A 25,000-nucleotide genomic window follows, 5' to 3' on the forward strand; every position below is an offset into this window, starting at 1 on the left:
TCTTTTCTCATAATACACAGGCTCTATGGTAAACACAGCACAAATATGCCAATAACCACAGGGCACTCTATGGATAAGACAATTCTTTGTAGAGTGGATACATGTATAACTGATTTGCTTTGCTGTACACCTGAAACTAATGCAACATTGTAAATCAACTATACTCCATTTTAAAAATATATATTTAAGAAAATGTTCTTTGTACCATGAGTTTGGCTGGCTTAAGCCTATAAATTTGCAAAACTTTAGGAACCCATCTATATATGGAATGAATAGTTCTACTCTCCATGTTGAGAGACAAATAAAAATGCCTATTTAAATATCTAGCAGGAAAAGTACCCCAAAAGTGATTTCACTTTTTTTTTTTTTGATGAGCAATTTTAAGCATGTCCAAGAGGAAGAAAATCTGTACCAATATGGGTTGTTCCACTGAGCCTAATGGGAGCCACATGTCTATCTGACAAGGGAGTTACAAGTTTGGAAAGGGAGAAAACAAAAGGAACCCTGTGTTGTTAGTCTGAAATTGGAGGTAAGGTATAAATTCATGGTTTTCAATATATGGATACAGAAATAAATTTAGATGTCATGGGCACATAGGTATGTGTATACATATACACACATGCAGATATTCCCAAACTCTGACCACTGAGATGGCCTGGGACCAGTGGCTCCACAACAGTACTGGGTACACTTAGCACTCAAATCTTCGCTTTAAGATAATTTTCCACTAAAGCAAGCAGGGCTGGAATAGGGAAAGTACAAGACAAACTTGGAATGTCTTATAGTGTCAGAAAATAAAGAAATGCCCAAGTTAAAGGGGGATGTGTCAAGACGACACAGGAGCCAGCTTGAAGGTGTTCCTGCTGGCCACATCTGAGACCATTTAAGCATCTAAAGGAATAACGATAATAACCAATTACAACCCACTGAATAAAAACTGAAGAATCCATACTTGTAATATTAATATAAATTAATAAAGGGGGAATAAGTGATTCTATAGTGGAAAAGTCTGGCAAGCACCACCTTAAACAAGTGGTCAGTTAGTGTCATAATGATGGGACAGGTGGAAATCATGCACCGCTTGAAGAGATGCAGCGAGGAAGACGCAGCATTGCTTCTATGCTGCTCCTGCCAAAGATGCATAAACTAAACCTAACCTAACCTAATCTGACAGGAAACACCACCCAAAGTAACTGGCCTGTAATCTTCTAAAGTGTCAACGTCCATTACTCAGCCATGAAAAGAAATGAAATTGAATTATTTGTAGTGAGGTGGATGGACATAGAGACTGTCATACAGAGTGAAGTAAGTCAGAGAAAAATACCGTATGCTAATGCATATATATGGAATCTGAAAAAAAAAAGGTTCTGAAGAACCTAGGGGCAGGCTAGGTAGACGGAGGCATAGAGAATGGACTTGAGGACACGGGGAGGGGGAAGGATAAGCTGGGACGAAGTGAGAGAGTACCGTGGATTTATAATACACTACCAAGTGTAAAATAGATAGCTAGTGGGAAGCAGCCGCATAGCACAGGGAGATCAGCTCGGTGCTTTGTGACCACCTAGACGGGTGGGATAGGGAAGGTGGGAGGGAGACGCAAGAGGGAGGAGATACGGGGATATATGTATAGCTGATTCACTTTGTTATAAAGCAGAAACACACCATTGTAAAGCCATTATACTCCAATAAAGATGTTTAAAAATTTTTTTTAATTTAAAAATTAAAAAAAAGGTCAAGAAAGCCAAGAAAAAGCTGAGGTACCATTCAGAATAAAGGCCACTACAGAGATATGACAACTCAAAGCAGTATGTAACTCTGAACTGCATCCTTTTGCTATAAAGGTTATTATTGGGACATTTGGCAAAATCTGAATGGGGCCCAAGGATTAGTGGCAATTTCCTGATTTGACGGTTGTTTTGAGGTTACATAGAAAAATGTCCTTGTTTACATGAAATACATACTAAATTCAGGAGTGATTTTTTTTTTTTTTTTTCTTTTTGCGGTATGCGGGCCTCTCACTGTTGTGGCCTCTCCCGCTGCGGAGCACAGGCTCCGGACGCGCAGGCCCAGAGGCCATGGCTCACGGGCCCAGCCGCTCCGCGGCACATGGGACCCTCCCAGACCGGGGCACGAACCCGCATCCCCTGCATCGGCAGGCGGACTCTCAACCACTGCGCCACCAGGGAGGCCCCAGGAGTGATTTTTAGGAGTGACAGGCCCAGCAACTTGGCAATTTATTTTCAGATGATTCAGGTTCTGAATTGGTAATTTTTCTGTCTGAGAATAGTTCAATTTTTTTTTTTTTTTTGGCCACGCTGTGCAGCTTGCAGGATCTTTGTTCCCTGACCAGGAACTGAAACTGGGCCTCGGCAGTGAAAGCGCCGAGCCCAAACCACTGGACCGCCAGGGAACTCCCTAAAAATGTTTTTAAAAGTGTAACTTCTTTTCCTTTTTATGTTATATGACTTAAAAAATGACTATAGCAATGAAGACAGTGGTGTTGACGATGAATTTGCGACATCAAGAATTTCATAAAATTATTTCTTGAAATAAGGTAGAAATTCATGTTATTTTATATAATGTGACTTTTAAGTATATATTTTCATTAAAACATTTAGGAGTTAAAAAAAGATCAGTGAACGAATGTGCTCTTCTAGGTTGAATTAAAATAGAATATTTAAGGTTTAAAAAAGTTTGGCTGGGGAAAAATAACAGTTTTGCAAAACCTTTGCGATCCAAAACTAAGATGATATTCAACAGCAAGAAGTATTCCAATTTCTCATAACCAGTTCTCACAAGCAAAGAAATGCATGCTTCACTTTAAGAAGGTGTCAAATAGAAACAGGCAAATCTGAAAGAGTTCACCAAGTGTAATAAATTAGAGGTGAAATCACAACAAAAGAATTTATGGTGTACAAAAAAATTCACAAGTAGAAGATTCCTTCTATCAACTTCTCAGAGTTCCATGAGCTCTCCCCTGACCTCTGAAAGATGGGTTTTACCAAAATCTGGTTTACACGGAACTTTTCAGGTATATATGGTCTGAAAAGAAAGGAGTATCTGCTAAGAACCTGCCTGGTGCTCCTTCCTTGTTGCAGCCCTTCTTTGTGTAAGTGATCAGAATCAGGTCCAAGAGACACAGAATCAAGCATGACATATCACACCAAACACCATTTCCTGTCCAACCAATTCTCATCTCTCTCCAGTAATGAAAAGGTGGACGTTCTTCTTGGACTGCAGCATCTGTGCAGCCTGCTCCACCCCGACCACAGCAGACAGCCTCTGGGCATCGTACTTGGAGTAGGGGACAGTGCAGGTCCAGGCAGCTTCCTCTCCTCTGGTGGTGGCTTGCAGCATGTTACAGACTTCACTGTAGAAGTGGGGATATGTTGGCAGTTCATAGAAAATTAGGTTCCTGATGCCTTTTATTGTGTATCTGTTAGAAGGAGAAAGAGAGGCTATGTCTACATGAGAAAGTTTATGGAAAAGCCACCGAAGAGTTTTACAGGGACATAGTCACTCTCGCTGTTTCATGCAAGGAGAAAGACCATGGCACAAATAACACACAGACCAAAAGTTACTCTAATTTGAGCTGGAGGGGCTCATTTTTTGTGACAGTGTATTTGAATTCCTAATGTTTGGCTTAAGATAATGATAAAATGAATTTGCACTTCTTGAGCCTAATCTGAGCAGACTGAGGTAGGGTGGGGAAGAATAGTAGACAAGGATTAGAAATCTGTCGCAGAAAATTTGAAAAGCAGGCATTTCCAATTTAACATTATCCTAATTATAATCAGGCAAAACAGTGTTCTGTAATGGAGCTGAGGTCAGACCAGACCCAGTACATAAAATAAACAGCATAAACTGTAAATGCACTCCCATTAGTCTTTTCTTGTCATTCTGTAGACATGTTAACTCCATGGCAGATGTCCCAAGTTCACCCATTTACAAAATCCTGCCCGAGGACCCATTAGGCATTATGGGAAGGCAATTAATTTCAACAGCTTCCTCGCTTCTTTCCCTGCTGCACAGGGCTGCATGGTGTGGGGGGTTGCAGACCCTAGGGACGCGCCTTACGGTTCGGGTTGAGGTCAATCATTCCCTCTTGGGCTCCATGACCAAAGATTTTATACGTTGACAAGTTTCTGATTTTTCCTGTTAAGACTCTCATACAGGGCTGATGTCAGACTCCCTCGGGAATTTTATTTTATTCATGGACGGTAAGTTTTCCTTGTCTTTTTATCCCTTGGCTCATCCTGATCTCTCTGGAGACCCTCCTCTCCCAAAATATAACTGCAGTCCATTACTTGGATCAGCTTTCCACATCCTCTTTCCATAAAGGAATTTTAATGGCTAATGATGTTGAAAAAACACAGTTCTGCCTCAGTAGTTATCAAAACAGACACAGAGTTCCATTTCTGCTTAGTATGTAGAAAACTCAAGAGAATACTGCTCCCATGCTAACAAGAAAAAGATAATCTACAACAGTGTTCCTTTTCCTGAGCCTAGACAGCTGATGTCACAGGGCAACCAAGTGAACTGATTCAACGGTGCCCTGGTGTGTGTTTAACAACTGATTCTCAGTGGGGGAGGATAGGTGCTGATTTGAAGCATTTGCCAATTTCTGTGGTGTAAATACTCCATTTCAAGCTACCAGTGTCATGTTGCTGAACTTGGAACTGGGAAGAGATGTGCAACCATACCTTAAGAGCTGGTATGAGCCAGCTTCAGCCCATCACTGACTGAATTCCAAAGAGTGACACGATGGTCTGAAGAAAGACAGGACATATGAACCACTTCACCTTCGGCAGAGCACAGTGGGGAAGAGGGCAGCTGCTAAGAAAGTGGGTAGGAAGAAAAAAGCTACACTTTTAACAAGTTCTTAAAGGGCAATTATGGGCTTGCATGACAGTTCAGAATCCCTGGGATTCCCGGACACTCCTTTACTTCACAGTCATGATGGCTTTTCCAAAGGTCTCCACTGGGAGCCCTGGAAAGACTGGACGCAAGGCAGAAGACCTGAGAGACCCCGATGGTGGTGCAGACATGAAAACTCACTCTCTTCCCAGAGCCATGTTGTATATGAAGCTAAAGCCTGAAGCCAGTGAGGGGGCAAAGGTCAACTGCCAGGGTGGAGTCAGAAGCAGCAAAACTGTGTGCCCTAAGGGAGGAGCATTAACCCCTCACCCCATCCCTCCCCACCACAGGACTTACATCCAGTAGAAAGAGCAGTCTGGGGAAAGGGGAAAGGGCATGAAGACTGGGGAAAGGGCGTGAAGCCTGTTCAGCCCAAGATCCTGCACTGATGTAAGCAGATGTTTGCCACCACTGCAGAGATGCAGGGAACTCTTTCCCACCAAGACCCCTCGTAGAACAAGGCAGAGGCTGGCCACCATGGAGGGTGGTGCAGAAGCCCTGAGAAAGCGCCAGCTCCAAAGCCCAGGATGGACAGAACCTGCCTGCATCTGAGCTGGACCAGGAGGAGAACAACTGCCCCACTTCAAGCCTTAGGGGAGGAGCGAGCAGGAGCAGCCTGCTACTGGGGGAGGGGCCGGAGCGTGGGAGAGGCTCTCCCTCGGCACAGGGGTGCAGGGCATGGTGAAAGCTGAGAGGGGAGCAGGACACTGAGACAAGGCCCTCCAGCACTGGGCCCCACAGTGGGCCACTGTCTGCTGGAGGAACTGGCAGTTTGTGGTAACTAGAAGGCAACGACGGTAACAACCAAATCCTAACTAGATTCACAACTGCCACGCTAGTGGCCTGACAGAAGAGGCGTCCAGGCCAGCTACTTACTCAGGCACTACGTTCAACTGACAATTACAAAAAACACAGAAAAGCAAGAAGAAGACATTAAAACCATGAGGTATCATTTTGACTATCAAGTCACTGGAAAAAAGGAGAATTTACAGAAATATTTACAGAATTTACAGAAATAGGCTAATGGAGTATAAATTATTGTGAGTGTGTATTTCACCGGGGAGGGGAGAAGATGGGAGTGGCAACACACAGCAAATTTTAAACTGGGTACAGCTTTTGAACAAATAAGTTTTCCTTTCCAAATTTATCCTAAGGAAATGCCTAGGCAACTATGCCATCAACTACGCATATGGATGCTCTTGGCATTATTGTATATAATAACAGAAAACAACAAATCAATATGCCCATTAAAAGGAAACTGGGTTAATTATATACCCATACAATGTAACACTATGCAACCATTAAAAAGGATGCTATACACACCTTAAAAGATTACTTATAATTACACAGAAAAGGTATTTTTACAATGTAAAGATTTAGCAGACCTACCTTGACCAAGTGATTACATTTAGTATCACCAAAAACGGGACAAACTGACACCCTGGGCCTCTTGGGGAGATGCAGGGGGAAGTACACAATATCCTCTATGTAGAATTCTTACTAAAATAATGTTTAAATCTTTGGTCCCCGAACTCTAATGCTCACTGAATCACCTATTTGTTTTTTAAACATACCTGTAATTGGTCCCCATCCCCAAACACCATGATTTAATTGATACTGGGGTATGACCAGGGCATTCAGATTTTTAAAAGCTCCCCAAGGGGATTCTAATATGTAGCAAAGTTTGGGAACACTGATCTAAATAATAAGAAAACAGCCAAATCCAGATGTGGGACATTCTACAGGAAACTGGACTGGACTCTTCAAAACATATCAGTATCACAGCAAGAAACAAAGGCAGAGACTTATTCTAGATCAGGGTTTCTTAACCCTGGCACTACTGCCATTTTAAGCCAGGTAATTCTTTGTTGTAAGGGCTGTCCTGTGCACTGTAGGACGTCTAGCAGCACCCAGGCCTTGACCCGCTTGAACCACTAGACCACTAGAATAACCCTCCAACTGTACCAACCAAAAATGTCTCCAGATATTTCCAAATGTCCCTTGGGGAGCAAAACTGCTCCTGCTTGAGAACTGCTAAAATAGACTAAAGAAACATGTCACGCAAATGCAATGTAGGATTCTTAACTAAATCCTGGATTGGGGTGGGGGGGGTGGTGAGAAACAGCTGTAATAGTCATTTTGGGAACAACTAGGAAAATTTGCATACAGACTAAATACTAGATGGTATTACTGCAGTAATGTCAAGTGGTATGTTAATGGTGTTGTGGTTAGATAAAAGAATGTTGTTTTTAAGCTCTACAGGCTGAAAGATTTAGGAGTTAAGTGTCATGAAGCCTCCCATAATTTACTCTCAAATGGTTCAGGAAGAAAAAATAAGAGATGTGAGTGGAAAGAGAGAAGGAGAGACAGAGAATGTGGGTGCATGAGAATGTGGCAAAATGCTAACAGCTGGTGAAGCCTAAGTGGAAGGAGTTAGAGATGTTCACTGGGATAGTCTTACAATGTCTTTTGAAATGAAATCTTCCCAAATAGAAAGTTGGAGCGGGGGCAGGATATAGTAGAACTATATATATATATAAACTAAAAAATACATCCATAACATACAAGTATATACCAAAATGCTAACTTATTTAAGCTTTTTTTCAATAAGCACATAAAACATTCAAGATAAAAGAAAAAAAAATCCAAATGTGTACACTGTGATCCCAATGTTGGTGTCGTTTTTAAAATGCCTGTGTCTGTGTGTGTGTGCACGTGCACATGTTTTTTACATCAAAGAGACAGGAAAGAAATACACCAAAATGGGTGTTTATATCAGTAAGATGACAGGTGATCCCATTTTTTTAACCTAGATTTTCTAGGTTCTCTACAATAATTGTGTAATACTCTTATAATGAGAGTATTTTTAAAGCAAAATAAAACAACAAAACCAATTCCAATAGGTATTATATTTAAAACCCAAGAAAATCTCTCTTAGTACCAATTCGTGCACAGTAGAGACTAGGCATCTCCTGGAAATAAGAGCACGTGACCAGAACCTCTTCAGAGGGGCAGTTAGTAACAATTCCCATGGTCTTCTGCACCTCTTCCCCTGCCTTCCTCCTCTCCTGTATGTGCTTTGGGTCTTCGGTGACCCCTACAAATATGGCGTAACACTGTGACAGGACCCAAAACTAAGGACATTCCCGATGTCTATGTTACCTGACAACTGTTAAAGATAAATGAGGCAACCACAACTGACTTGCAAGGCTGGCTCCTGCATACAGTCTATAAAGACGAGGTCTGTTACTTCTATAACTGGGGTTCTCCCTGGGGCAGGGAGCACTCAGAAACACCCCACTAGCGTTTCCCACCTCCAGAAATCCTACCTCCAGAGTTTCTGATTGCCCCCTGCTTAAGAATCCTTCCTGTGCTAACCCACTGATGATGCTCAGAGAAAGAACTGTGAACTGTCCTCCCCTCAGGAGGGCCATCATGACCAAATGCCCATCCCATCCTAAGATTCTACTGGTTTCATCCCCCCAAAGAAAACAAATCCTCAGGATGAAAGTTTTTTGCTAGCTCACAAATGAACTGCAATATGTCTAACACGGCCTACTTCCATAGAGAATATAAATACAGAATTTTAAAGCTGGATACTAAAGTGTAAAATACATGTACTTTTCCCAAGGTCAAATGAAAAAATCAAATCACAAAGACACTGCAGATCAAAATACCCATCATCACCTTGGTGACCTCTCAAGCAAAAAAATCTATAGCTGGGAACCTTGAGATAATTGGCAGTTGCAGATTATCTCCATTCAACTTAAACACCCACTAACCTGGTCCAGGGTACAAAGCTAATGGCACGTGTTCGGTTTGTCTTTATAGTGACTTTGGGGACAAAACAGTTTGGTCAATAAATGAACAGTGTAAGACAGAAGACTGTCCTGCCTACTTAAGAGAAAGGGCTCCTTTGACATCATGCCCTCTCCTTGAAAAGCTGCTACTTGAGAGCAGTCCTCATCCCAGCTTAGTTCACACTTGCTACAGACAATCACGCTGGGAAGTTTTCCAATCCATCCACTTCATTTAAAGGACTTGCTTTGACGTATCAAGCTTTTGGAAAACTAAGGGCTCTTTAGACCTGCTGAGTGCAAACTCCCCCAAAATACCATTTCCAACATGAATGAAAACAACAACTCACTGGAACAAAGCAAATAATGATGCCAGCAAGAAGCAAACCCTGAAGCCCTTAAATATTCACCTCTAAGCCCCTCACCTTTTGCTTCTCCTAAACTTCAAGGAGCCCCTTAGTCCTGGTTCTCCTTGGTGCAGAAGTGTGTGTGCACTGCCTCAGGACAAATGAGAGCTTTCTGAACACTGACCCTGTACTCAACTTCCATCTCCACAGACCACACAGTCCCCAGGTGTTTCATCTGTGCTTCTACGACAGGTTCCTCCCTTTCCTGTATTCAGTTGAGAGCTGCTCAGCTCTGTAATGTCCTTCTTGAGGGGTATACCCACAGCTACAGGAGGTACCCTAAGTATGGACCCACTCCAGATCTATATACAGGTTATGCTGTAGTCACTCATTCGTTTCTACCACCTTTTCCAACAATGCCCATTTTGAAAGAAAACCAACCAACCAATCAACAAAAGTCTGTCCAGCCCCCCAAACTCTGGCTTGTCTGCAGGAGGTGAAGCAAGGGAGGACCTTATAACACAGCAAAGCCCACCATGCACTTGGAAGCAGACCCTCCAGAGAGGACACTTGAAACCTGGCCCTATTTTACCTTTTGTAGAAATGGAAGCGCTCTGTGAGGAGCAGGAACTGCTTCTCTCCTTGAAGGAAGAAGCGTCTGGCCCTGGAGACACCAGACTTCTGGGTGTACTCGCAGATATGAGTGAAGTTCAGTTCCTCCTTCTTGAGGTAATTTCGGAGACGCACGAAGTCAAAGTAGGAGGGGACATAGATAAGCATGTGAGACATGACTGCATCACGATACTGAGGCAAAATCTTGTTGACGAAAAAGTCAAACCTGATTCGGAAAGGCGAAGGGCAGAGTCAGTGGTCTAGAGGTGAGCCATAGTGTCACTGCCAACTGCATGACCCTGGGCAAGTCACAATCTCCTTCTACCTCCCCTAAGAGGCCAATTTGGCCTACCTCATTGCAAAGAGATTCTGTAGGGATAAAACTTGTTAAGCGCATCAAAAAGTAAGTGCCAACACTATTCATCATAAAGAATAGATGTGATGCTGGTATATCCCAGAGAATTATTCTAGGAAGTACGTAACTGTATCATTCATTCATTCAGTTGTCAGTCAGTCAGTCAACAAATAATTACTGAACACCTACCACGTGTTAAGCACCATTCTGCTACCATGGGTCCCCTGACTAAACACAAGGAGAAGACGGGGAAATTACATAGAGAATTAGGAAAACAGTTCTTGCCCTGAAGGGCTTAGAATTAAGTTGTTGACATGAGGCATTAAAAAATTAATGTAATTAAAAAATGCCACAGTCTAGGGGAAAGTACCCTTGATTTACTAACCCTGGCACTATTGGAACTAGGACAACACACCATTTCTCTGGCCTTCAGTGTCCTCCTCTGTCAATGGCATGATTGGATTCAGTTATCTCATTTCATTTCGTAAATGGTAACTAAGAAAGCCAACGTGGAATACAATTCTAAATTTGAATGCCCAAGTAAAATCCCTCTCTGTGACCCCCAGGGATCCAATGGGACAGGGGAGGGTACCTGGCATCAATCACTGAAGCTAGGTTTTCAGGTTCCATCCTCGGGAAGACATGTGGGAGCTGCACCAGGACATGACTGATGCAGCCTGTCATCGGGACGTTCCTCACAGCCACCTGCCAGGTGTCAGTGAGAACATTAGGAAGTGAGCTATCCCCATTGTTGACCAAATGCTGTCCTCTCCTTCTGCCTCATGACCCAAACAATACACAATACTTCATGAAAATTCAGAGAAAGAAGGAGAGAACCCACCTGGCCTTGCACATTGACGCAGTACTTGTTGAACACAGAGTTGATCTGGGCATCCTGCAGGGCCCCAAACAGCAGCGTCTGACGATAGTACTTGGACCGATTATTGAGGTTCCACATGCGCACTCGAGAAAAGTCCACCCCATGTGAGTCCAAGGGCAGTAGGTTCATGTGGCTCATCAAATGCTTTGAGCAGAAGTAATACTCCATTAATACTTATTGAACACTTACCTGCTGGGCGTTGCTAACCTCTCTATAAGCCCATCATCTTATTTAACCCCATGAAGTAGATACTATCATCTCCCAAATTACAGCAAGAAAACAGGCTCAGATGGGTGAGTGACTTGCCCAGAGTCAAGCGAACAAGAAGAAAAGCTCAAACTGGCCACCTTGTGGATCTCTCAAAAAGGATCAAGATGCGACCTATACAGAGTATTTCTTTTCAAGGAAATTCTGAAATGCCACTCTGGTCACTCTGTAAGCAACTCAGTTCCAGACTTGGACAAGAAGGGAAATGACACGGAAAACAGAGCTGCTGTCCTTCCATGACTTGGTTCCCAAAACGTTAGAAAATTCCCTGAGTGACTACATGTGCCTTTTGCTCAAAATAAAGATGACTCAACCATCGACATGCCTGTTCTATTTTAATCATATTTTTACCTTGTAATGTATATTGAAGGGTCACAAGTACCATAAGTTTATTCCCTACTTTATAAATAAGTACTCCCCTTTATCTGTCCCAAACTTACTCCAAGTCCTGGGGTTGTAGAAAAGGTAAATGCTCACATGCCTTATAAAAATAAACCTATAGTTCTGTGATGAGGATTGTTCCAAAGCACAATCCTAAACCCCAAAACATTGCAGAGTATGTTGAGAGGGAGAAAAAAAATTATAGTACAAATTACAGTAGGGGGACAAAAACATCTTACGTTTCTCTGTAAAACATCACAAATTAAGAAATCATGAGCAATGTTTTCCCATCTCCACTGAAGACCAAACAAAAGAGAACGAGCATAAATAGGAGGAACTATTTTAGATAAAAACATTCCTGGTGAGGAGGGATTTCAATCAGTCAACCAACCAACCAACCAACCAACCAACCAACCACACTAAACTGGTCTATTACTAGAAGCAACTTTTAAGGGGAAGAAATCTTTTCTGGAGATTTGAAAATGTTGACAAGAATTTTAATCTTTCTGGATACTTTACTGACCAACTTGTGGGTAGAAGAGGGGACAACATTTCCCGTTTTCAAATTGGAAAATGTGGAATATTTCCATTTCCAAGCTGAGTTTTAATCTGGACTTTAATAACCATTTCAGACTCAAACCACTGAGCTTCTTGTCTCTAAATGTTAATGACCAGCATTACCAAGACATGCTCCCAGTTCTGCATCAGGTAAATGTCAGCTTGATCAATGATGAGAAGCTCAATACAAGACAAAAAGTCAAAATCTCTCTTCTTCTCTCCTTCTCCACCAATGATGGTCCTCAAGCCCAGGGGGGAGGCAATGAGGATGTCTGACGAATAGAAGGGGGCATAAAGTCAGATGCTTCTCTGCAGTATTGCCACCCCTATACACAAAACAGCCAAGCACACATCAGTTCATGAGTCACCACCAAGCCATTAGCTTCCACCCTCTCCAACTGCAGCCTCCCCTTGTACCTTCCACATCTTCCCCTTTGCATGTAATTGTGCTCAAACTGCTTTAATTATTAAAATCATCATCGTCATCATCATCATCCCTCCTTTGCATCTACGGTCCCTTCTAGCTCCCACCCTCTTCTTTTCCTTCACTGGCAAACCTTCCAAAAAATTATCTCTACTTTAAAATCCCCCACTGACTCCTTAATGTACTGCAATCTGCCTCTGAGTCTCAGGACACCACTGAAATGACTCTTGCCAAGGTCACCAACAGCTCTCAGTTACCAATTCAATGGCACTTTAGTGTTTCTTGTCACGAATGCATAAGCACACCCTCCTTGAAATGTTCTTTTCCTTACTGGTGGTTTCTATCACTTTAACACTTACTTCTATTACTGACCTGGTTCTTATCTATTTTTCCATATTCAAAGAGCTCTTCAACAAATCCCTGGATTCACCCACAAGTTCTCTTTCACTCTACATAAAGCTTTGGATAAATATATTCACTAATTATGGCTTTAACATTATCATCACAAAAATTTATATTTCCTGCCCACATCTCTTTCCTAAGCAACAAGTAGCAGTCTGTAAAGAGCCCAGATCATATGTGAAGGAGATTCACTTGCTAATCTTAAAGCATCTACCAGAGGGGCAGAAGTTGGCTGGGACTCTCTCTGGGGACAGAATGCTGGCAGATGCCATTTTTACAAATTCCCTCTACCTTGATGGCACTGGTGGGTGCCACTTTTTTGCACTCTCACTCTAAGTTGCTAACAGTGGTGGTGGGTGAGTACCCCCTACCCCACGGCCCTGCACTGCCTGTGTGCAGCACTGACAAACATGGACAACGAGCAGCCACGCCTACCCCATCTCATGCCACTCGCGGGACATGACCTGAGGCAACAATCGCATGTAGCCCACACAGGGGACACTCCTTGAGCACCAGGCTCAGGCAGATGGGGGTGGGACTGCATTTCTAGACTCCATGGGAGTGAAACAAACAGAGAGAGTTTATAAGATGACCAAGAACTAGGAAAAAGTTAAAAATACAGTTCATCTCCCACACAGGGCCACTCCTTCAAGACGGGGCAGTAACTGTTTTGCATAATACACAGAAACAAAGACGGAGAGTCAAGCAAAATGAGGAAGCAGAGGAACATGTTCCAAATGAAGGAACAAGATAAAACCCCAGAAAAAATATTTAATGAAACAGATGTAAGTGATTTATCCGATAAAGAATTCAAAGTCATAGTCCTAAAGATGCTCACCAAACTTGGAAGATGAATGAACGAACACAGTGAGAAACTCAAGAAAGAGACAGAATATAAGCAAGTTCTAAACAGAACTCACACAGCTGAAGATTATAATAATTGAACTGAAAAATACACTAGAGGGAATCAACAGCAGACTAGATGGTAGAAAAGAACAGATCAGTGACCTGGCAGACAAGGTAGCAGAAATCACCCCAACAGAACAGCAAAGAGAAAAAATATTTTTAAAATATGAGGACAGTTTAAGGGAACTGTGGGACAACATCAAGTGTACTATCATCGGTGTTAAGGGGTCGCAGAAGAAGAGAGAGAAAGGGGCACTAACACCCACATTATAGGGGTCCCAGAAGGAGGACAGAGAAAGAAAGGGGCAGAAAACTTATCTGAAGAAATAATGGCTAAAAATGTCCCTAACCTGGTGAAGGAAACAGACATTCAGGTCCAGCAAGAACCAAGAGTCCCAAACAAAATGAACCCAAGGAGATTCATACCAAGACACATTATAATTAATACGTTAAAAGTCAAAGGTAAAGAGGGAATCTTAAGCAGCAAGAGAAAAACAACTAATTACAGACAAGGGAATCCCCATAAGAATATCAGCTGATTTTTCATCAGAAACTTTGTGGTCCAGAAGGAGATGGCATGATATGTTCAAATATGCTGAAAGGAAAAAACTTCCAACAAAGAAGGAAGGAAATAATAGAAGTCAGATGAGAAATACTGAATAAATGAAATGGAGACAAAAAAAAAGATCAATGAAACTAAGAGCTGGTTCTGTGAAAAGATAAACAAAATTAACAAACCTTTAGTCAGACTCAATAAGAAAAAAAGAGAAGGGGCCCAAATAAAATCAGAAATGAAAGAGAACCTATAACTGACACTACAGAAATACAAAGTATCATAAGAGACTACTACGAACAATTATACACCAACAAGTCAGATAACCTAGAAGAAATACATAAATTCCGAGAAACACACAATCTTCTAAAACTGAATCATGAAGAAAAAATGTGAATAGATCAATTACTAGTAATGTGATTGAATCAGTAATCAAAAAGCTCCCCAAAAACAAAAGACCAGGACCAGAGAGCTTCATGGTGAATTCTACGAAATACTTAAAGAAGATTTAATACCTATCCTTCTCAAACATATTTCAAAAAACTGAAGAGGCGGAAACACTTCCAAACTCATTTTATGAGGCCAACATAACCCTGATACTGAAACACCACAAAAAAAGAAATGTACAGGCTACTATGCCTGATAAACACAGATGCAAAAATCCTTGACAAATTATTAGCAAACTGAATCCAACAATACATTAAAAGGACCATACACTATAATCAAGTAGAATTTATTCCAGGGATGCAAGGATGGGTTGACAAAGTGGGTATAGAGGGAACGTATCTCAACCTAGCAAAGGCATATACGATAAACCCACAGCTAACATCATATTCAGTGGTGAAAAGCTGAAAGCATTTCCTCTAAAATCAGGAAGAAGACAAGGATGCACACTTCTGCCACTTTTATTCAACATATTATTGGAAATCCTAGCCACAGCAACTAGGCAAGAAAAAGAAATAAAGGATACCCAAATTGGAAAGGAGGAAGTAAAACTGACTATTTGCAGATGACATGATACTTTATGGAGAAAACCCTAAAGACTCCACCAAAAAACTGTCAGAACTAATAAATAAATTTAGTAATGTTGCAGGATACAAAATTAACAAAAATCTGTTGTGTTTATATACATTAATAAGGAACTATTAGAAATTAAGAAAACAATCCATTTACAATAGCATCAAAAAGAATAAACTACCTAGAAAAAATCTAACCAAGAAGGTAAAAAACTTGTACTTGGAAAACTACAAGGTATTGATGAAAGAAATTAAAGATGACAGAAACATGAAAAAATACACCATGCTCATAGATGGGAAGACTTAGTACTGTTAAAATGTCCATACTGGACACCAAGGGGGGAAAGTGGGGGTGGGGGTGGGGGTGTGATGAATTGGGAGATTGGGACTGACATGTATATACTAATATGTATTAAATGGATAACTAATAAGAACCTGCTGTATAAAGAAATAAATAAAATTCAAAAACAAAGTCCATACTACCCAAAGAAATCTACAGATTTAATGCAATCCTTATCAAAATACCCATGACATTTTTCATAAAACTAGAATAATCCTAAAATTTGTACAGAGGATCCTGGGGATTTGTGCAAAGGATCCTGAATAGCCAAACTGATTATGAGAAAGAAGAACAAAGCTGAAGGTATAACACTCCCTGATTTTAAACTACACTACAAGTCTACAGTAATCAAAATTGTACGGTAATAGCACAAAAACAGACACAGATCAACAGAACAGAGAGCCCAGAAATAAATCCATATTTATATGGTCACTTCATCTATGACAAAGGAGACAAGAATATACAATGCAGAAAAGACAGTCTCATCAACAAATGGTGATGGGAAAACTAGACAGCTACATGCAAAAGAATGAAACTGGACCACTAGCTTACACCATCTACAAAAATCAACTCAAAATGGATTAAAGACTTGAACATAAGACCTGAAAACCACAGAACTCCCAGAAGAAAACATAGGCAGTAACTTCCCTGACAACAGTCTCAGCAATATTTTTTTGGATCTGACTCCACAGGCAAGGGCAATGAAACCAAAAATAAACAAATGGGACTACATCAAACTAAAAAGCTTGTGCACAGCGATGGAAACCATCAATGAAACAAAAAGGCAATCTACTGAATGGGAGAGGATATTTGCAAATCTAGTAAGGGGTTAAGATCCAAAATATATAAAGAACTCATGTAACTCATTATCAAAAAACCCCAAACAGGGCTTCCCTGGTGGCACAGTGGTTGAGAGTCCGCCTGCCGATGCAGGGGATATGGGTTCGTGCCCTGGTCCGGAAAGATCCCACGTGCCGCGGAGCGGCTAGGCCCATGAGCCATGGCCGCTGAGCCTGCGTGTCCGGAGCCTGCGCTCCGCAATGGGAGAGGCCAAAACAGTGAGAGGCCCGCGTACTGCAAAAAAAAAAAGAAAAACCGCAAAAAAAAACCCCCAAACAATCCAATTAAAAAATAGCAGAGGGGGCTTCCCTGGTGGCGCAGTGGTTGAGAATCCACCTGCCGATGCAGGAGACACGGGGTCGTGCCCCGGTCCGGGGGGATCCCACATGCCGTGGAGTGGCTGGGCACATGAGCCATGGCCGCTGAGCCTGCGCGTCCAGAGCCCGTGCTCTGCAACGGGAGAGGCCACAACAGTGAGAGGCCCGCGTACAGCAAAAAAAAAAAAAAAAAAGCAGAGGACCTGAATAGACATTTTTCCAAAGAAGTCGTACTGATAGCCAACAGTCAAATGTAGAGATGCTCAACATCAGTCATCAGGAAAATGCAAATCAAAATCACAATGAGAAATCAAAACTACAATGAGGTACCATCTCACACTGGTCAGAATGGCCATCATTAAAATGTCTACAAATAACAAATGCTGGAGAGGGTGTGGAGAGAAGGGAACCCTCCTACACTGTTGGTGGGAATGTAAGTTGGTGCAGTCACTATGGAAAACAGTATGGAGTTTCCTTGGAAAACTAAAAATATAATTACCATATGATCCAGCAATCCCACTCCTGGGCATATATCTGGACAAAACTATAATTCAAAAAGATACATGCACCCCTATGTTCACAGAAGCACTATTCACAATAGCCAAGACATGGAAACAACCTAAATGTCCATTGACAGATGAATGGATAAAGATGTGATACATATATACAATGGAATACTACTCAGTCATAAACATGAACAAAATAATGCCATTTGGCAGCAACATGGATGCAACTACAGATTATCATACTAAGAGGAGTCTGTCAAAGAGAAAGACAAATACCATATGATATCACGTATATATGAAATCTAAAATATGGCACAAATGAACCTATCTACAAAACAGAAACAGACTCACAGACCTGTGGTTGCCAAGGTCAGGGGTGGGGAAAGGGATGGACTGAGAGTCTGGGGTTAGTTGATGCAAACTATTACCTTTAGAATGGGTAAACAACAAGGTCCTACTGTATAGCACAGGGAACTATATCCAATCTCCTGGGATATGCCGTAATGCAAAAGAATATAAAAAAGGATGTATATATGTGTATAACTGAGTCACTGCCATACAGCAGAAATGAGCACAACATTGTAAATCAACTATACCTACTCCAATTAAAAAAAAAAAGAAGAATGTATCAGGTGGCTAGTAAGTGCTGTGATCAAAATGAAATAATATAAAATGATAGGCTGTGATTTTGGAGTTATAAATTCTTACAGCCACCATGTATTATAAGTTGCTATTAACCAAAGCACAGAGAGAAAAAAAACCACAATGAGATATCACCTCAAACCTGTCAGAATAGGTCTTATCCAAAAGACAAGAAATAACAAATGCTGGCAAAGATGTGGAGAAAAGGGAACCCGTGTGCATTGTTAGTGGAAATGTAAATTGGTGCGGCCACTATGGAAAACAGTATGGATGTTCTTCAAAAATTAAAAATAGAATCACCATACAATTGAGCAATTCAACTTCTGGGTGTTTATCCAAAGAAAAAACCCACTAATTCAAAAAGATATATGCACTCCTACGTTCAATGCAACATTTATAATAGCCAAAATATGGAATATGGAAGCAGCCTAAGTGTCCACAGATGACAAATGGATAAAGATGTGGTGGACACACACACACACACACACACACACACACACACACACACACACACACACACACACACACACACACTCACACACACACACACACACACACACACACACACACACACACACACACACACACACACACACACACACACACACACACGAATATTACTCAGCCATAAATGAATGAAATCTTGCCATCTGCGACAACAAGGATAGACCTTGAGGGTATCACAGTAAGTGAAATAAGTCAGACAAAGACAAATATCCACAGCATGTGACTTCACTTATATGTGGAATCTAAAAAACAAAAAACCAGACGGATAGATACAGAGAACAGACTGGTGGTTGCCAGCAGGGAGGGCGGGGTTGGAGGGTGGGCAAAATGGATGGGGGAGATCAGGAGGTATAAAACTTCCAGTTATAAAGTGAACAGGTCACAGGGATCCAATGTATGCCATGGGGAATATAGTCAATAATATTGCATTAACTTTGTATGGTGACAAACGGTAACTTTACTTATTGTTGTGATAAGTTTGTAAGGTATATAGACATTGAATCACTATGTTGTACACCTGAAACTAATATGTCAATTATATATCAATTAAACAAAAGACTGATTTATCAGCTCCTTGTTGGCCGCCTGCATGTTTAAAACTAACCACAAGCTCTAATCCCCTTGCACTGCACACTCTGGCCATGCTAAAGCCTCTGAATCCTAAGTCATGCCGGTTTATTCACCCTGATGCCTCCACACTTGCCATTTCCTGTCTGAAACTTTTTCTTCCACTCTCATCGCTCCACTTTGTACCTGGCTAAATCTGACTCAGGTTTCAACTTAGTATGGATGGTACCTCCAACAGAAGGCCTTCCCTAACAGTCCTGAGCCCATTTTGAGTAAGGATATTTGCTTTAAATACTTTTAACTAGAACACCCACTATCCTCTAACAGTAAGACATCTCATCCCATACTGTCTGATTTGTCTTAAGGCTGGACTTGCTTAACAGTAACTTTTAATTCCATATCTCCAGCTTAACAGTGCCTGGCACATAGTAGATGCTTAATAAGTGGTAAATGGGCATACGTGACTAATAAATATTTTCCAGGAACTTTTTCAATGAACAAGCAACCAAGTACATGGGAGCTGAATGACAAACAAGCAAAAATGTGCAAAGCTGGGTGGGAGTCAGTAAGTCCAGAGTGGAGATAATTCAGGTGTGGGCACTCCACATGGCAGGCAGGAGGGAAGTCCATTACGTACAGATGCTCTAGTTTATTCATCTTCCCCAGACTGACCCACCCAGCCCCATCAGCTCCAACTCCCCCAAGAAGCCCTGTAGCATTGACTGTGAGCTACCAGCTATAGGCATGCTGAGACATTTGTTATAAACATGCAGGTGCCTTTCATACATGCCTTCACAGACACTCCATCCCATTAGCCAAGTATGTACCCCATTAGCCAAGGCAAGACTCTCCCCTGGCAGACGAGTGGTCTCAAATGCGTCCTGGTTCTGCTAGGAGGCTGAGACAGTGACCCTCTGAAAGAATGCCTAATTCCAGGCTTCTAGCTTCCAGCTATGTGCACCTCACACCTCAGGTCCCTCAGGGTCTCAGTTTTGACAAGGAGGAATTACCAGTCCTGAAGTGGTCATCGATGTTGCCGACAAATACAGCTTCATAATCCTCAGGCCTCTTCAGGTTGGGTGGTCTCTCCTTGGGATCTGAGCCATACTCTCCATTAAACCTCTTTTTGTTGCTTACAATTATTTTCTTCTTGCTGTCGCCCTCAAGAAGACTGATGAAGAGCTGTACCACCCGCAAAGCAGCTTCCTGGAATGGCACCACTATCGGCACCTGTGGAGGGAGTGATGGGCAGCCTTGGAGGGGCAAGGGGAAGGAAGGACAGCTCGAGGTGAGCCTGCTGGGGACCTAAGGAGCCCTCCGTTCCACAGCCCCTGGCCAAGGACCACATCCGTGTCACCCCCTTTACATAGGACCTGGCTCAGTACTGAAGGCTGAGCATCTTTCCGACCCACAGCACCATGTCCTATGGACTTCAATCTCATGGCTCCTTGGGGTGGGGGGGGTTAATTCTTAAGCAGAATGTAGAATTTTTTTTTTTTTTTGCGGTACGCGGGCCTCTCACTGTTGTGGCCTCTCCCGCTGCGGAGCACAGGCTCCGGACGCGCAGGCTCAGCGGCCATGGCTCACGGGCCCAGCCGCTCCGCGGCATGTGGGATCTTCCTGGACCGGGGCACGAACCCGTGTCCCCTGCATCGGCAGGCGGACTCTCAACCACTGCGCCACCAGGGAAGCCCAGAAATACTCTTTGAGGTAAGTCAATGCCGTTAACAGAGGTGTCCATTAGCAAAAACCCAAGGGCATAAACACACAAAGCTCTTTGAGGACAAGAAATGTTACTCATTTCTGTCTCCCACAGAACTTAGTTCAGTATTTTGATCCGTAAGACCCAAGGAATATGCTGAACAAATGAATTAGATGTATTAAGTAGAGAATAAAGTTAGTAAGGAAAGGACTAAAGCATCATTACTTTTCTAGTACATTTCCTAGTACATTTTTCAGAAATGATGATAAAGGATTTCTGAAATAAGATGATATTTCAATGGGAAATACAGGATTCAGTTTTCCAAACATTTCCAAAAGTGCTCAATTTTAACTGTTGAGGAAAAAAACAGAAGATGCTTAACAAATGATTACCTTCTAACTACCCTTGTGTAAACAATACAGTCAATGGATATAACCCCAGTCAGATCAGGCAGTTCACCAAATTCTGAATGTGATTCATGGGTAATCTACCTCATATTCTATTTTGCAATTCTAAATGGAAACAGATAATCTTATTATCCTGATGTTCAAGATTCTGAGATAGTTTCTCAGAAAGGCAACCAGCACAGCCAGAGGGGTGTAGTGATTCAGTTTGGTACAGTGCAGGGATGATGGATCAGTTTTGAAGAGGGCCAAGTTACTGTCCCGGCTGTCACACTAAGTAAGTGTCTAGGCTTTGGTTTCCCCAACTATCAAACAAGAGGGTTGGACTAAGAAATCTCTAAGAGCCATATCAGTATCAAAATCCTAAAATCCTATTAAGCCCAATGAGAAGAATCTAAGAAGATGAGGCTTCTTCAATATAGACACAGAGGCTAAGGGGTAAGGGGGTATGGGTGGCACAGTATCTAGCTCCAGCACATCATGAAAAATGTAGACAGAATTCAACGACGTAAGCTCCCAGTCCACTGGAGCTTAGGCTTATGAGCCACATAAATGTAATCATCACTTTAAGCAGTAATAAGGATACAATGCCAAAACAGGGATTTTGTTTTCCAAGGTTTACATATTTATGTGGCTTAGTGAAGAGAATCCTTGGTTCTAGTCCTGTCTCTGCTACTTTTTCTCTGGTTCTCTTTAGCAAGGTCCTCTAAGAATCTGGGTCTCTGTCCACAGGTGTAATATGTAGGGATTGAATAAAAGGCTCCTTAAGGTCCCATCCAGCTCTGACAATCACAAAGAAGACATTTATAGTGGAGTGTTACTTATGTAGGATCAGGGTTTATCTTTAAGGAGAGAATTATCATGGAGGTACCTCCTACTCCACTTTCCAGTTACATCTGCTGTTAGAGACGGTCCACTGAGCTGTCTGCAGCACTGCTGTGACATTACCTGGCCCATCTAATATGCTCATTCTTGGACTCATTCATGATTCCAATCATTAAACCGTCTGAGAACCTGCTAAGTGCCAGGACCCATATGTTAGAGCCTTACAGCCTCCTTGAGGGCAAAGTTCTGCTGCTGCCACTCACCTTGGGCCTCGTTAGCCCTTGGTCCCTGAAGTCATCATCATCACCCAACCCAAGTTTCTGGCTTCGGCATCTGCTGTTGTTGGCAAGCACCTGGGCATTGGCTTTGAGAACGTGATTTATCACATGCAGGCAGTACACGTGGCGGATCTCTTCCCCTTTCTTCAGGGCAGTCCTTTCTGGGTAGAACAGGTCCCGGTAAGAATTCATAATTAAGAAGAGCTCTTTCTGGAGGGGTGTGAAGGGGCTACTTGAATTTGGGGGACCAGAGAGGAACTGGCTGTTGGTCTTGATCCAGGTGGATTCCAGAGGCTTCTGGAGATGAAGTGACTTTAAGTCAATGTCCTTTGGGGGTTTAAAGGTTTCCAACTGTTGAAACCTGGATGAAAAGGCAAGCTGGCCCAGGATGGGCCACTGTGGGAGAAATGATCAAGAACTAAGTTAGAAATGAATTATACTACCTTACATTCATATAGTGCTTTATAATTTACCAAGGCCTTTCACAGATCCTTTTACAGATCCTCTCACTTTATCCTCACAACAACCTTACAAGCTAAACACTATAATGCTCTTCTTGCAGTTTAGGAAATGCTGAGGTTCAGAGGTTATAGGATTCAGACAAACAGGAGAACAGAACTAAGGGTTAGACCCCAAGGTTTCTGACTTTAGAAACCTTGTGAGCTCTTCACTAGATCAGTGGGTCACAAACTGTCCTGTGGACCACACTGTAGGAAGTCAAAATTTACTCTAGACAAAAGAAAAGGGGGCCCAACGGTCAAATAACTTCGGTAACCACCACAAAACCTAATCCCCCTCAGGGAGAGTCACATGCAGATCGGACACTAAAGGTTCTGCTGAGTCCTGTAACAAGGACTCCGTTCCACTTCGTTTGACCCAGAGTTTTCCAAATTTACTTGGACGTGGAACAAGGTTTTTGTTGTTGTTTTGGATTTTTTTTTGGGGGGGAGACATATATTAGAATTGAAAAGAATAGTATTTTGTGGAATACCAGTTTGGGAATTTTTGCACTGTAACAAAACTGCTGATCTTAGCAATAAAGAAAGGATGACCTCTGCAATAAAAAAGAATTAACTATTGATATATGCCAACAACTGGGATGAATCTCCAAGGAATTATGCTGCGTGAAAAAAGCCAACCTGTATGATTTTATTTATATAACGCTTTTGAAATAACAAAATTATAGAAATGGAGAACAGATTAGCAGTTACCAAGGGTTAGGAATGGGGGAAGGGAGGTGGGTGTGGTTATAAAATGGCACCAGGGAAGAGGAGGGATCTTGATGGTGCTGGAAATGCTCTGTATGTTGACTGTGGTGGTGGCCAGGGCAACCTACACGTGATAAAACAGTATAGAACTAAATAACACAAAGGAGCAGGAGCAAAAGTGAGGAAATCTGAATAAGACAGGTAGGTTGTATCAGTGGAAATTTCCTACTTGTGATATTGTACTACAGTTTTGTAAGATGCTACCATTGGGGGAAACCGGGCAAAGGGCACATGGGATACCCTTGTATTATTTCTTACAACTGCATCTATAATTATTACCTCAATAAAAATTTCAATGAAACAAGGATGACCAATTCTTATGAATAGCATCAGTGGTGAAAAAAAAATCACCGAAAAAAGAAGCAAAAACTGCTCCATACTGAATAATTTAGGTGTGAACTTATCTCAGATATTTCAAACAAATGAACAGCAGTAGCTACTGTCTGACTGAACACTTTGTACATGTCTTCCAGTAAACTAAATTACTTTATTTTGATGCAGGCATTACTGTCCCCCTCTAACAGATGAGAACAGTGAAGATTAAAAAGGTAGATTAACTTGCCTTAGGTCATGAGATAGCCCCTTGCAGACGTTGGTCTAAACCCTGGTGTACCTGTCTCCAAAGCATTCTTATCTTATTGGTCCCCACCTTCCAGCTTCCCAGTGCCTTTTCTAGCTATGCCTGTGCCTTACTGGGCTCTTCCAGTCTTCCTCTATCTTGCTCCCTATCAAGCCATCTGCCACGGGTGTGTATCATACATTCAGGGAGACCACTAAAACCCAAGACCACTGCTTACTTTTAGCTGGTGGGTAGTTTTGGGATTTGTGGCAACAGCCTGGATTTCTTTTTCTTTCAGTTCTTTGTTTACATGTTGTGCAAATGGATCTAATTCAGAAATAAAGAATATTAGAACACTTAGGGCAAATGACAGGGATTTTCCAGTCTTCCCCTATGAATGACATCCTGTTTTCATGATGTTAACTCATCTTTTTCCCCATCAACTTTCCCCATCATTTATCCCAGTCCAGAGCTTAAAAGTTTCTGACAGGTTCATCTCCCTAAAGCATTTCTTTAATCACATTATTCCCCACCTCAAAAACCTTTGAAGAAACTTCTTGGACTGAAATTCAACATACACCTCTAACCTACCTCTCTAATGTAATTTTTGAATTACATGGCTCTCAAATTCTTCTGCCACTGTGGCTTTCCTTCCTTTAACTGAAAATTCTATCCTCTTGTTCACCGCATTTCTATATATCCAAATAGTATCTGTTGAATGTTACCCCCTGACTCACAATAAATAACTATTTCCCAAGAGCCTACTGTGTCAGGCACAGTTCTGGCTCCAAAGAAGCCATCTCTGGTCCCCTATAGACAGTCATCACTTT

At 41.9% G+C, this 25,000-nt stretch overlaps 1 pseudogene across 1 annotated transcript in view; it reads right to left on the minus strand.

The window, feature by feature from the left end:
* Window positions 1–1,992: 1,992 nt before the first annotated feature.
* LOC308610442 (U3 small nucleolar RNA-associated protein 25 homolog) overlaps window positions 1,993–25,000 on the minus strand; it is a 29,439-nt pseudogene continuing 6,431 nt past the window's right edge. Inside the window, exons 5-12 of the transcript in view lie at window positions 24,409–24,497; window positions 22,329–22,739; window positions 20,145–20,364; window positions 12,238–12,440; window positions 10,870–11,052; window positions 10,621–10,733; window positions 9,654–9,899; window positions 1,993–3,436 (exon numbers count right to left, since the gene is read on the minus strand). The product of the transcript in view is annotated as a U3 small nucleolar RNA-associated protein 25 homolog (transcript). The remainder of the gene's footprint in view (window positions 3,437–9,653; window positions 9,900–10,620; window positions 10,734–10,869; window positions 11,053–12,237; window positions 12,441–20,144; window positions 20,365–22,328; window positions 22,740–24,408; window positions 24,498–25,000) is intronic.

The sequence above is a fragment of the Mesoplodon bidens genome, assembly GCF_964165515.1.
Source record: "Mesoplodon bidens genome assembly, contig: HAP1_SCAFFOLD_303, whole genome shotgun sequence".
In the NCBI taxonomy this organism is placed as follows: domain Eukaryota; kingdom Metazoa; phylum Chordata; class Mammalia; order Artiodactyla; family Ziphiidae; genus Mesoplodon; species Mesoplodon bidens.